Below are 13,016 nucleotides of genomic sequence, written 5' to 3' on the forward strand. Positions count from 1 at the left end.
TCAGAGAAACATCACCCTTTACAATTGCCACAAACAACATAAAATACCTCGGGGTAATGCTAACCAAAAAAGTGAAAGACCTGTATCATAAGAATTTTAAGTCTTTAAAGAAAGAAATTAAAGAAGATACCAGAAAATGGAAGGATCCCCCATGGTCTTGGATAGGTAGGATCAACATAGTAAAAATGGCAATCTTGCCAGAAACAATCTACAGATTCAACACAATCCCCATCAAAATCCCAGCACAATTCTTCACAGACCTTGAAAGAACAATTCTCAACTTTATATGGAAAAACAAAAGACTCAGGATAGACCAAAAAACTCTGTAAAATAAAGGAACTTCTGGAGGCATCACCATTCCTGATTTCAAGCTTTATTATAGAGCTATCGTCTTGAAAACAGATTGGTATTGACACAAAATATATAGGTAGACCAATGGAATGGAGTTGAAAACCCCGATATTAACCCACACACCTATGAATGGCTGGCGTTTTGACAAAGAAGCGAAAGCTATACAATGGAATAAATAAAGCATCTTCAACAAATGGTGCTGGCATAACTGGATGCTGGCATGTAGAAGACTGCAGATAGATACATGTCTATCACCATACACAAAACTTAATTCCAAATGGATCAAAGACCTCAAAATAAATCCAGCCACACTGAACCTATTAGAAGATAAAGTGGGAAATACCCTTGAATTAATCGGTACAGGAGATCGCTTCCCAAGCATTACAACAGTAGCACAGACACTGAGATCCACAATTATTAAATGGGACCTCCTGAAATTGAGAAACTTCTGTAAGGCAACGGACACAGACAACAAGACAAAATGACAGCCCACAGACTGGGAAAGATCTTCACCAACCCCATATCTGACAGAGGGATGATCTCCAAAATTTACAAAGAACACAAGAAACTAGTCTCCACAACACCAAATAATCCAATTAAAAAGTGGGGTACAGAACTAAATAGACAATTCTCAATAGAGGAATCTAAAATGGCTAAAAGACAGGTAAGAAAGTATTCAACATCCTTAGCCATCAGGGAAATGCAAATCAAAACAACTCTGAGATACCATCTTACACCTGTCAGAATGGCTAAAATCAAAAACACCAATGACAATTTATACTGGAGAGGTTGTGGAGAAAGGGGAACACTACTCCATTGTTGGTGGGAGTGCCAACTTGTACAACCACTTTCGAAATCCATATGGCAAATGCTCAGGAAAATGAGAATCAGTCTACCACAAGATCCAGCAATTCTACTCTTAGGCATATACCCAAAAGAAGCACATTCCTACAACAAGGACATCTGTTCAACTATGTTCATAGCAGCATTATTTGTAATAGCCAGAACCTGGAAATAACCTAGATGCTCCTTAACTGAAGAATGGATAGAGAAAATGTGGTACATTTACACAATGGAGTACTACTCAGCAGAAAAAAAATGGAATCTTGAAAGTAGCAGGCAAATGAATGGAACTAGAAGAAACCATTCTGAGCAAGGTAACACAGTCACAAAAAGACAAACATGTATTTATTCACTCATATATGGAGTTTAGAGATAGAATAAAGGATTCCTAGCCTATAGTCCACACTGCCAGAGAAGCTAGGAAACAAGGAGGATTCTAAGAGAGACATACATGGTCCCCTGGAGAGGGGGAAAGGGACAAGATCTCCTGAGCAAATTGGGAGCATGGGGAGGAGGGAGGGAGCTAGTAGAATGAGATGGGGAGAAGGGGGGTGAGGAGGACATGAGGGAGCAGGAAGGTTGAGTTGTGGGAAGAATAGAGGAAAGCAAGATAAGAGATACCATATTAGAGGGAGCCATTATAGGTTTAAAGGGAAATCAGGCATTAGGGAAATTTCTGAAGATCTACAAGGATGACACCAACTAACAATCTAAGCAACAGAGGAGAGGCTACCTTAAATGCCATCCCCTGATAATGAGATTGATGACTCACTTATTTACCATCTTTTACCCTTCATCCAGCAGCTGGTGGAAGTAGAAACAGACAGCCACAGCTAAACACTGAACTGAACTGGAATCCAGTTGGAGAGCAGGTGGAGTGATGAACAAAATGGTCAAGACCAGGCTGGTTAAACCCACAGAAACTGCTGACCTGAACAAGGGGTAACTCTTGGTTCCCAGACTGATAGCTGGGAAACCAGCATGGGACTGATCCAGACCCCTTGAATGTTGGTGTCAGTGAGGAGACCTCAGAAATCTATGGGTTCTCTTGTAGTGGATCAGTACTTATTGTTAGCATGGGAATGGACTTTAGGAGCCCATCCCACATGGAGGGATACTCCCTGAGTCTAGTCACAAAGGGTTTGGCCTAGGCCCTATCCCAAAGAATATGACAGACTTTGAAGACCCCCCTGTGGAAGGTCTCACCCTCCCTGGGGAGTAGAAAGACTATGGGATAGGTAGGGTGTTAGTTGGGAGGGGATGTGGGTGGGTGGGGGGGAGGGAGAGGGAACTGGGAGTGACATGTAAAACAATCTTGTTTCTAATTTAAATAAAAAATGGAGAGGAAAAAGAAGCTGTACACATTGTTTTAGGACCTTTCTCTCTCCAGGAAAGGTACAATGACTCCTAATTTGCATTTCAGAATGAGTCTTGTGTTTTTCTTTTTGTTAGGCTACTGTCATTACAAATGTCACTATATATTTGGCAGCTTATTTAATGCTATGTAAAAACTAAACTCTTACTGTATAAAATCTTAAAATCATAAACTAAAATTTCTTAATTGTTACAGGGGAGATAACAGATACTTCTTCACATTGACTAAGTGGGGTAATTTGCACTTCTTATTATATGGTCTGTGGTGCCTAAGATGTCAACTTTCTGTGGTGACATTGACATCTGTATTTACTTGCTGTCCTTTTGATATCTCTGGGATCTAACATGACATCTGACTGATCAACCACATTTTATCTTCTCTGTTATGTTTCCTAGAAGTTCATCAATTTTCTTGAATTCTTTTGTTTCTTAGATTACACTTCCCCCCCTCTGTTCTGCTGGTGCCAAGTTTCTACGAATTGTGGTTTCTTCTTTCTGAAATTTGAGGTTATTAAAACTTGAAAAGGTATCTTCAAATAGGCCATATTGCCTTCAAGGAAACACTTCACAAATTAGAGTGTGCACATGTATTTTTGTGTTTTTCATTAAGGGCAGAAATGATGAAAATATGCAAATAAATAGATTAACATAAATAGAGCTTAGAAGAAATAACACCCCAAACAAGGGACAGAAGTATCAGAAGTGGAGAAACAATGGCATTAAGAGAAAATCTGATTGTGCCTGAAATGCACAGCATTATTAGTGAATGATTCATGCAGAAGAAATGACTTGTTTCGTATAATGTGGGGCTAGAAATGAACTTGGATATTAAAACACTCTTAGCAATAGTAGAGAGGATGCCTAAACTGGCCTACCTACTCCTGTAATCAGATTGGTGAATACCTCAACTATTATCATAGAGCCTTCATTCAGTAATAGATGGAAACAGGCACAGAGATCCACTAACAAGCACCAGGCCAAACTCTGGGAATCCAGGTAAAGAGAGGGAGAAGGAACATCTGAGCAAGGGAGGTCAAGATCACTATGGAGAAATCTACAGAGATAGCTGAACCAAGCTCGTGGAAACTCATGAACTCTAGACCTCTAGACGGACATCTGTGGAGACTCTAGGGGACCAAACTAGGCCCTCTATAGGTGGGAGACAGTGTGAAGTTTGGACTAGCTGAGGAGTCCCTGGTAGTAGGACGATATAATCCCAGTACATGAGCTAGCTTTTTGGAGCCCATTCCCCACTGTGGGATTCCATGCTCAGTCTTAATGCATGGGAGAGGGGTTGGCCCTGCCCAACCTCTTATGCCAGACTATGTTGACTCCTCATGGGAGCCCTTAGTCATGAGGAGTAGACTGGGGATGGGCTAGGGGACATGGTAGGGGAGGTGAAGGAGGGTGGGAGGAGGACAGTGTGGTGGGAAGAGTGGTAGGAGGGAGAGCTACTGTTGGAATGTAAAATAAAATTCTTTAAAAATGAAAAAAACAAAAAAGAAATAAATCACTTAAGTCAACCCGATTAAAGGGGAACCAGAAACTGAGCATCTCCCTATCATGTGTTTTCTTCACTCATGGATCAAGAGAGCTAGAAATTTCTTGTCCTAACTCACCTTTTTGATGTCTTGGATGCGGTTGAATTGGCAGATCTGCCTTCCAACTTTGCTACTTACCTAGAAAGTTTCCTAATTCTTTTGGAATTAAGTGCTGAAGCTACAGTTTCTTAGAATTGCACCACCAAGCCTGTTGATGAGCAGATTCACCCTTTACAGCTCCTCAGGGCTCCAGCAGTACTTTCAAGCAAAGAATCGACCCAAAGGGGTGCTTGTCTCTCACTACCTGATGCATTGAATGTCCTATTTAAAAATAATGTAAGGAATAAATTTTCTCTTCAATCTTTTATTTTTACTCTCACAGTCCCTGTGTATATTAACAAGATCTTAGGAAAAAAATCATCTTTCTGATTAACAAGGGAACAGAAACCGTGGTTTTAAATTTCTTTTAAAATTTTCCTCACAAATTGGTAAGCATTTATGCAGCTGTGTCTCTCGAGGGCAACCCAAAACATCAATCCGTAACATCCCTCCAACATTTGCAGTGCACCAGTAGTGTCAGAGTGTTAGCGGCTGGAAATCTGTTACCATGGTTACCACCTATAAAAAGGTCACCTTCAGGAAATTCTTTCTGTGTGCAAGATAATACAGGGATAATGAAACTTCCTTTGGCGAGGATAAAGCACCAAGTTTGCTGTTAAGGCCTGTAATTACCTAGGTGGCTTGGAAATCTGTATATTATAATCAGCGCTCTGTGCTTCAATAAAAAGAACTACATTAATCAGATATTATCTAAGGCACACTTCCAGCATAATACCAGTCAGAAGGCTCTGATGGGCTGAGCAAGCTGTGATGACAGGACAATTGTTTTCTACATTTATTTTCAACACTGTAAATTGCTTTCTTGTTTTAAGTCAACTAATAAGAGTCCGAGACAGGCACTCTTTTTGGAAAGGCTAAGCTGTTATTTTTTAACTGGCTGAGAAAATGAGAAACACCTCATCTGCATACCTGTTGTACTCTCAGCCATACACACTGAAGGCGCTAAAGTGTTTAGGGAATGTTAGGCTTGTTTTGTTTTAAAACTATCATTGTTTACTACTATACTACTATTACTTGGTTGTCAAAACAAAGTAATTAGTTTCACTATGACATTTTTAATATGCATATATCCCTATACATCCTTCTCGACACCCCACTACCCTTAACATGCCCCTTCTCTTCTTACTCGTCTTCTGCCCCTGCTTCCATGACCATGAACTAAAAGCCGGGGCCCCTCTGCTATTTTCATCGTTTCCACTTTGGGCAAAACTTCTCTTATTAGAAACTACTTAACCAGTAGTTTCCTATGCTATTGCATTTCTCAGAATGCTTTACTGTGATTGTTAAAAGCATTAGTGAAATATGTGGCTTAGCCCAGTAGAACCAACATTTTTTTCTATACTTCCAGCATGTCCTGTGGACCAGCCATGTTTTGAATGCACAGACCCTCTGCATCTGGACACAGCAAAAACTCAAGCTCTGATTCTGTTGGGTTCTCCTGCTGAGTTCATGGACTCTAGGAAGGACTTGCAGGCTTCCAGTGAAGCGCTGAATGTGGGCTCCACACTCTTACTGGGCTGTGCACTGCAGCTGCAGTCAGCCAGTGACAGACAGACCTCAATGCTGCTCTACCTTAGACTCCCACCTCTCCCCTCTCCTTCCCTCCTCTCCCCTCTGCTCCACTCCCTGCCCTGAGGAAGGAGACCTGAGCAGTGGAAACAGGTAGCTGTATCTTTTGGGGAAAGTGACATGTTCTTTTTCTCTTTGCAGAGTACCGCTGAATGAACATAAATGCCAGTATGGTTTTTCCCATGGTTTGTTTTTGCTGTTGTTTTTTTTTTTGTTTTGTTTTTAAAGAAATCATAGGCTGTTGAATATAAAGATTAAAGACACACAGACAAAAAAATAATAAAATCTTTTTACCATGTTTTTGAACAGTTCTCTTGCCTAGGCAGCAAGACATAATTTAGCAATAAATGACAGTGTGTCTGAGGGCACAAGTTTGTGACTGCCCCTTTTGGGCAGGGCTTCATTTTCCCTGCTAACTAAATGGCTTTGTGGCTTCCTGACTCTAGAATGTCAAGATCTGCATTATTTTCCAGTATCAAGTAATTCAAGTTAATTAATAAAATTAGTCATATCAAATATAAGTGTTTAGAAAAGATTTTCTTTTTCAGACTGTGAGTTCTCAGGAACAAAACCACAACTGTGTGAGAGTTTACAAGACTGGTTGACTGATTAGAGCTCCGTGGCTTTGGAGAGTTGGAATGTTGCAGGCCTCTGATTATCTTATGTTTTGGTCCTCTAAATAGCCATCCATTGCCTACCTCCATGTCTGATGTAACATCTGGATGGTAACTATCACACGAGATCTTCTGGGATGTATTAATAGACATCTGGCTTCTACCAACCCTACAGGTAAGTATGTTATCAGGTAGCATCTGAAACCTGAGCCACATACATAATTTCCCATGCTGTGGGATGTTCCACCCCATGTTCCCCCTAATGTATTTGAAACATAGTTATAAAAATTTCCTGTTTCCATGTTGGAACATGCTATTTGGAATAACTTGAATCTATTTCCTAGGCTGTGATCACTCATATTTAGCTTCAGAATAAATAATCCTACTCTCATTGAGATGAGAGCTGTGTTTTGAGTTAATAGTTGTTAACTGAAAATGGGTTAAACTTTAGTAGGTGATCAGTGTATGAAGAGATGCATGATAGGTAGAGCCATGCCACAAGCTGTCTCTTTGTGAGTGTAGGTAAGGGTAGAATGACAGCATGCGGGGAGATGCTCTCAGAGGATGAAATCTAAACCACCTGCTCACTAAATCCAGCTTAACACTGTTGCTGCTGCTTCTTTACACAATAGCTTTCTAATGCATTTGACAGGGCAGGACTCACCCAGGGCTCAGTGCTCATCAACTGTGCTTTCCCGATTCTACTATGCACTTCCTTGTAGGGAGACACCGTAACCACACCTCCTAAGGGCTGGCTACAGGTGTGCCTGACCACACCTGTAGGTGAGGTCAGAGCATGGGCTCTTAATCGACCACAAGCACATGGAACTCTCTCTTTCCCTTTAGCTGCCCCTTCTCTCTGGCCTCCCTGCCTTGCTGCCCCGGGGCACCCTCTGGCTTGTGGTTGGCTGGTGTTTATCTTGAATCTACAAGCTTTTTCCTTCACTTCCTGGTTGTTTATTTTCTTGTTTCTTCATCACTGGAATCTTACTCTTAATTTGCCAGTCATGTAACTTTTTAGAAACATCTGCAGAGTGGTTGAGAATCTATGAACAAGTTTGTTTGTAAACATGGAAAAAAAAGCCACACTGAGTGTGCAGCCAGCCTCTTAAGTTTTTGCTGAGATTGTTCTGTGTGTGCTCAGGAGCTAAACCCTCATTTGAGAAAAGAAGCAGATGTGTTATTGGGAAAGACCAACCACTGATGAAAACAAACAAGAGATAAGCCAGAGTTGGTCAGAACTCATGCCCGAATAGGGAGGTGATAAAAGAAAATTTAAAATAAGTAAACACTTTTATTTATTTAATTACCCTAGGTGAGTCCCTGACCAAAGTTGGAAAGTTCAAAGACAAAGGACCAGATGCAATGTGACTGAGTGAGGATGTGGACATTCCCTGCAGCCATAGGATGAGCTCTCTGAATTAAGAGCAAATAATTTATCGCACTTACTCTCTGTAAAACATGAGGTATGTTACTTATATGTTCTCCATCCTATTAAAGAATTTAAACAGAAAATATGCATAACTTAGTAAAATGTTCCTGAAAATAATGGCTTAGAAAGTCCTGAGCTGATAAGACAGCTGGATGGCTAAAGATGCCTGTCAGAGGACTGAGACCTGAATTCAAACCTTAGTGGAAGATAAGGTCTAACTCCTGCACTTTGTCTTTTGACATTCACTTGTGCACTGTGGCATTCACATACCTGCATGCACACACACAAATAATAAGTAAAATAAAAATCTCATAGAGATAAATCTTATTTATCCCAAAGCACTTACTTCTATAGACTATTTACTCGTTTGTGCTAGGTACACATGTTGCTAGGTACATGAGCTTCCTATCACAAACCTTGAGCATATACTAATGGAGAACACATTCTTCAAGTTATGTGATTCTATCCTCTCTCTCTCTCTCTCTCTCTCTCTCTCTCTCTCTCTCTCTCTCTCTCTGTTTCCTTCTGGTCCCTAAATAATTAAACTCACTCATCTACATTTTTAAGGCACTGGGTTCCTTGGAATAATGGCTCCATGGTAGTGCTATGGAAATGACTTGTTGGTAAAATGGGCCTTAGAATTTGGACTCTGCTTCTCCACTGTGGCATCTGGTAACTTTACAGTACATCCACAGCACAAGGGTCCTGTAGAAATGGGTGGAGAAAAGTGGGTTGCTATGGACCTGAGCTTAGTAGCTGCCTTTTCAACTCCAGTGAACAGTCTTGGAGGTGGCACATGCCACCTGGTTCTTCTCCAGCTCTCAGAGGTTACAGCACCAATACTGGAAGCATTCTCAGCCTCTCATAAGCTCTCAGGTTCGTACTAACTCTTTATAACACTGACTGTATGCCTTGACTATAATTTCACCTGATCCCCTTACTGTCCATCATTTGAGACCCAAACCACAGTTCAGAGATGGAATAGGTGTCAGTCACATAGGGTCATACTATCATTCCCCACCCTACCTTTTCTAGTTACCACTGAGTTTTGGAGCAATGTAGGGAGATACAGAATACTCTGCATGGGACCGTGACAGTGCATGTATCACAATAGAAGCAGGGTAGAGGTATGAAAATCTTCAACCAGAAAGGGATGCAGAAATCGTTCTCAACAAGTGTTCTCAGTACTGCTGCATCTGTTTGTTTCTGAAATAAACATTGTTTCATTTAGTAATTTGCACTCATAAAGATCGAGCCTTATAACTCTTGTTACCACAATCACTGAAGCTTTTCAGAGTGAGGTAAAGCAACTCACTCAGTCTTACCCCCTACCCCAAATGAGACAGTCAGCCTTAAGGTTTCTATCTGCCTGATTGTAACATCCATACTTTCAGTGTAATAACTGTGACACCTTTCTACATTTTACAGAATACATATGAAGACAAAACACCATCATAGTGTGTGGTATAAATATGTACCTATATTCAGCATAATCAAACACCATCATAAGAGTGTGGTATAAATATGTACCTATATTCAGCATAATCTTTATAAAATGCACAATACATTAAATCTAGTACACATAATATACTGTATTATATATTGGAACTAACTAGAGAATGCATTTACATATTATTTTATAAATACAGATGTATACAGTATGTGAGTTATTTGTATATTTTATCTATATGACCACCGGGTGTGGAGAAAAGGATTATATAATCTCCTCCATACATTGTTTTCATTCTTTGGAATTGAAAGGAATGTGTTAGTTACACTTTAATATTTTAGTATTTGAGGAGAGATAGCAATTACACATATGTGCTATGAAATCATACTGATCAGAGTATCAATGATGTGTTTACAATTAAACAGTTTATGTCTTTGGACAAAATATTTAAGATGAGATGTGTTTTTCTCTGTCTGACCATAGAAATTGCAAGAGTTACCCCACAGTGTGTATAAAAACAGTTGGTACAGGGCCTCGTGGTTGGTTAGCCTCTGTTCATGGTAGTTCTGAGTGTGCCTGCAGATGATGCCTGTGGAGGCTTGATCATCATTGCCTTTCACTACCAATTTAATTATTCTAACTTGAACAAGGAAAGTAAATAGTGGAAAGCAAGACAGAAAAGTACAAAGGAGATGAAAATTACCCCAAATTCTAGTCCCTAGGGTGATTAGGTAGACCTTGCCTCAGCTTTCATAATCATTCATATACCTACTTATAACTGTAGTGTTTGTGTGATATTACCTTAAATGTACATGGTTTTCTTTTCTGCTTCTCCACTTATTATTATATTCACTTTTTAGTATAATAAAATTTTAAAGACATAACAATAGATTAGCTGGATTTAACCGATCTTTTTCTGTGTTAATTTATGTTGTTAACTGGCTTATCCACTGGCTTCTTTGCTTTTGCATTTATTATCAATAGTTTGTTCTTGAGGATCGTGTGTGTGCATTTCTTATCACACTACTAGTTATTTCCCTAGAGCAAATTCACAGAGGTGGTGTTGTTAAATTAAAGGTATGACATGTGTGGAGGGCTCCTGCTTCCAATTAGAATTATTTTATGTAGGTTTTGCCAATTAATACCTCTTCCATTTGGATTTAGAGGCTCAAAGTGGACAGTTTTGTGTTCTATGTGTTATAGAGTACTTTCATAACTATTGTCAAATTTTATTCACACAAAAATTATTTGAAAAATGTTAGCAATATTTTTTCCATGCTACAGACAAAGCGACTTCAAAAAGCAATAAAAATAAACCCGAAGTTAAATGTCTTGTCCAAAATGGCAGAGACAGAACTGTAACCAAGAGCCTCATACTTCATGAGCCACCAGGGGGACATTAGGGGTTTCAATAAATCTTATTTTGTGCCTGAAGTTCGGTGCAAGGGAAGTCTTATTTCACAAAGAGTGTGAACAATGCCCCTTGCCTGGGTGTGTTGTCAGAACGCAAGCCTGATCCATGTGCCTACCAATTGTGTCTGGAGACTGCATGCACCCTGGCTGAAGTAGCCACCTGGAAGCTAACAGAACACCTTTCTAATTTCTTCTGACATTATTATTAAAAAATAATGATTTTTTTGAAAATTTCCATCTGCTTAGTGATCATATGAAGATTGATATTTGCATTAGTGAGCTATTTCATATGGAGAACCCATGAGCAAGCAGTTAGTATGTATGCTTTTATTAAAAATTGTTCTGTTTCTGGAAGGAATGATTCTTTAGCTAGATTTGCTTTCAGATAGCAATTTTGTTTTCCTTCTGTATCAATAAGATAAAAATTTCCCTGGGAAGACAATGACAATGTATTTCTGCATCTGTTACACAGGGTGGCATTGATGTTCATTTATTTATTTGTGCAGAAGAAACTTTCTCATGTTTGAGAGAAAGTTACTTTGTAATCACTGAAATGGTAATTTTACTGGGACCTGAAGACTTATAGTCAGCTAGGTACTGCACTGTCAGTGCAGATAAAGAATGAATGGAAAGATGGGATCAAATGCTTGTTGTCATGTCTATAAAAAATAAATGTTTGGATGGCACCTATAGCTTGCAAATTTTCTGAGATTTGTATGAATGGATGAACACTTTTAGTAACAGACCATCACCTCTCATGGAAAAGGGATGCAGTGGGGCTACTAGGAATCCACCTCCTCTCCTTTGTTTGATTAGGCAGATGTGGGAAAGTCTTGCATTTTTTGGCCCATGTTTCTTTTTGGTAAAATAATGGGAGTGGATGAGTCTTGACAATCTGCTTTCATTCTAAAATTCTATAGTTCAAAGATTAGTCTTCATGTGTTTGCTAGAAGGGTCACATAATCCTAGCATTGTCAACGCCTTCCTCACTTTGAGACCACATTCTGAAAACAACCTAAACCACTGTACTAATAAATACCAGAGAGGGAAGAAGAGACAGGCCAGGCACTCTTGGGGACTTTTAGTCAGATAGATGCATTATAGAGAATGTTTTGGTGCTGACTTGGGCTTTGACACTTGTTTGACTTTGACCAACCTACATTTCTATGCTTAGGGAGGAAGACAGATAGTATACATCTTAGCTGAGAATACCAGTCATTAACAAAGCCTAGAGGTGACCACTTAGGTCATCTTTGGGAACATTAGCCAGCCATTCCTGAAAGTTTTCCTTCACTGTGGAGATGGAAGCTATGGCAGCAAAAGCTCCACTGTTCTGTGTTCACAGCCACTGTAGTCACTGTCCTGGAAATGACACTGGGTCCATTCCTCTCAGAAAGTGCTTCCAGTGTCACCTGACAGGCATCAAGAGTATGGTACAGGCAGAATCTGTCAGAGTAATCGTGATTGATCGACAGCACATATACTTGTCATTCATATAGTAAGAACAATTGTCTCCAACTCATTCCAGCTGAGCCCAAGTCCAATGGGTTGACTTGGACTTGGTTGAAAGTGCACGACTGCTCTTTCCCTCTCATAAAAGAACATTACAGGATTTTCAAATGACAGCTGTTGGGTAAACACTGTCCCTTGAAAATGTAAGGTTGACAACTAAGCAGGCGAGCATCATTCATTTGTTACCAAAGCTGCTAAGTTTTGATAACAAAATTAAACCAAACAGCAACATTGACTTATGAATATGCTTTATCCATGAGTGAGTGATTAAGAAACACCTGGAACTTCTTAGTTTGAGAAAATTCCTGCTTCTGTTTTCTTTTGAGGACCTATGTTTCATGCAGAGGTCAGTGGCTCTGGGCTGTGCTTTTCAACATCTGTCTAACTGAAGTATCATCACTTTTAGGATGTTTTGGATCATTGTTTTAAGGATGCTCAGCCTGCACTGCACCGATTTCAAACTATATGTACAAATACAGTTTTCTTGACATACCACTTTTGCACACTGAGTTTTTACTTTCTCTAGTTTTGAGAGCACTTAAAGTATACTATCTCACAACTTTTAAAATATAGCATATTGATATCAACCATATTTATCATGCTCTCAGTAGACCTCAAGACTTCACAGAGTCCATGCCTCTTGTCAACTGCAGTTTTATATCCTTAAACCAATCATTTCCCCATTGTTAAAAGACCCACATTGAAGCCTAATAGCCACAATTCTGCTCTCTGTTCCCATGAGTTCATCATTTCTAGGTTACACATAAAATTGAAATTGTGTGACATTTGTCTTCCAG

General features: G+C 39.6%; 1 long non-coding RNA gene across 2 annotated transcripts in view; it reads right to left on the reverse strand.

Annotated features, from left to right (window-relative positions):
* LOC100760401 overlaps positions 1-12,814 on the reverse strand; it is a 72,622-nt gene extending 59,808 nt beyond the window's left edge. For both annotated transcript variants that reach the window (XR_004769365.1, XR_003484117.2), the window contains exon 1: positions 4,188-12,814. This is a non-coding gene — a long non-coding RNA (uncharacterized LOC100760401). The remainder of the gene's footprint in view (positions 1-4,187) is intronic.
* Between the last annotated feature and the right edge of the window lie 202 nt (positions 12,815-13,016).

This window comes from Cricetulus griseus, chromosome 3 (genome assembly GCF_003668045.3).
Source record: "Cricetulus griseus strain 17A/GY chromosome 3, alternate assembly CriGri-PICRH-1.0, whole genome shotgun sequence".
NCBI lineage: Eukaryota > Metazoa > Chordata > Mammalia > Rodentia > Cricetidae > Cricetulus > Cricetulus griseus.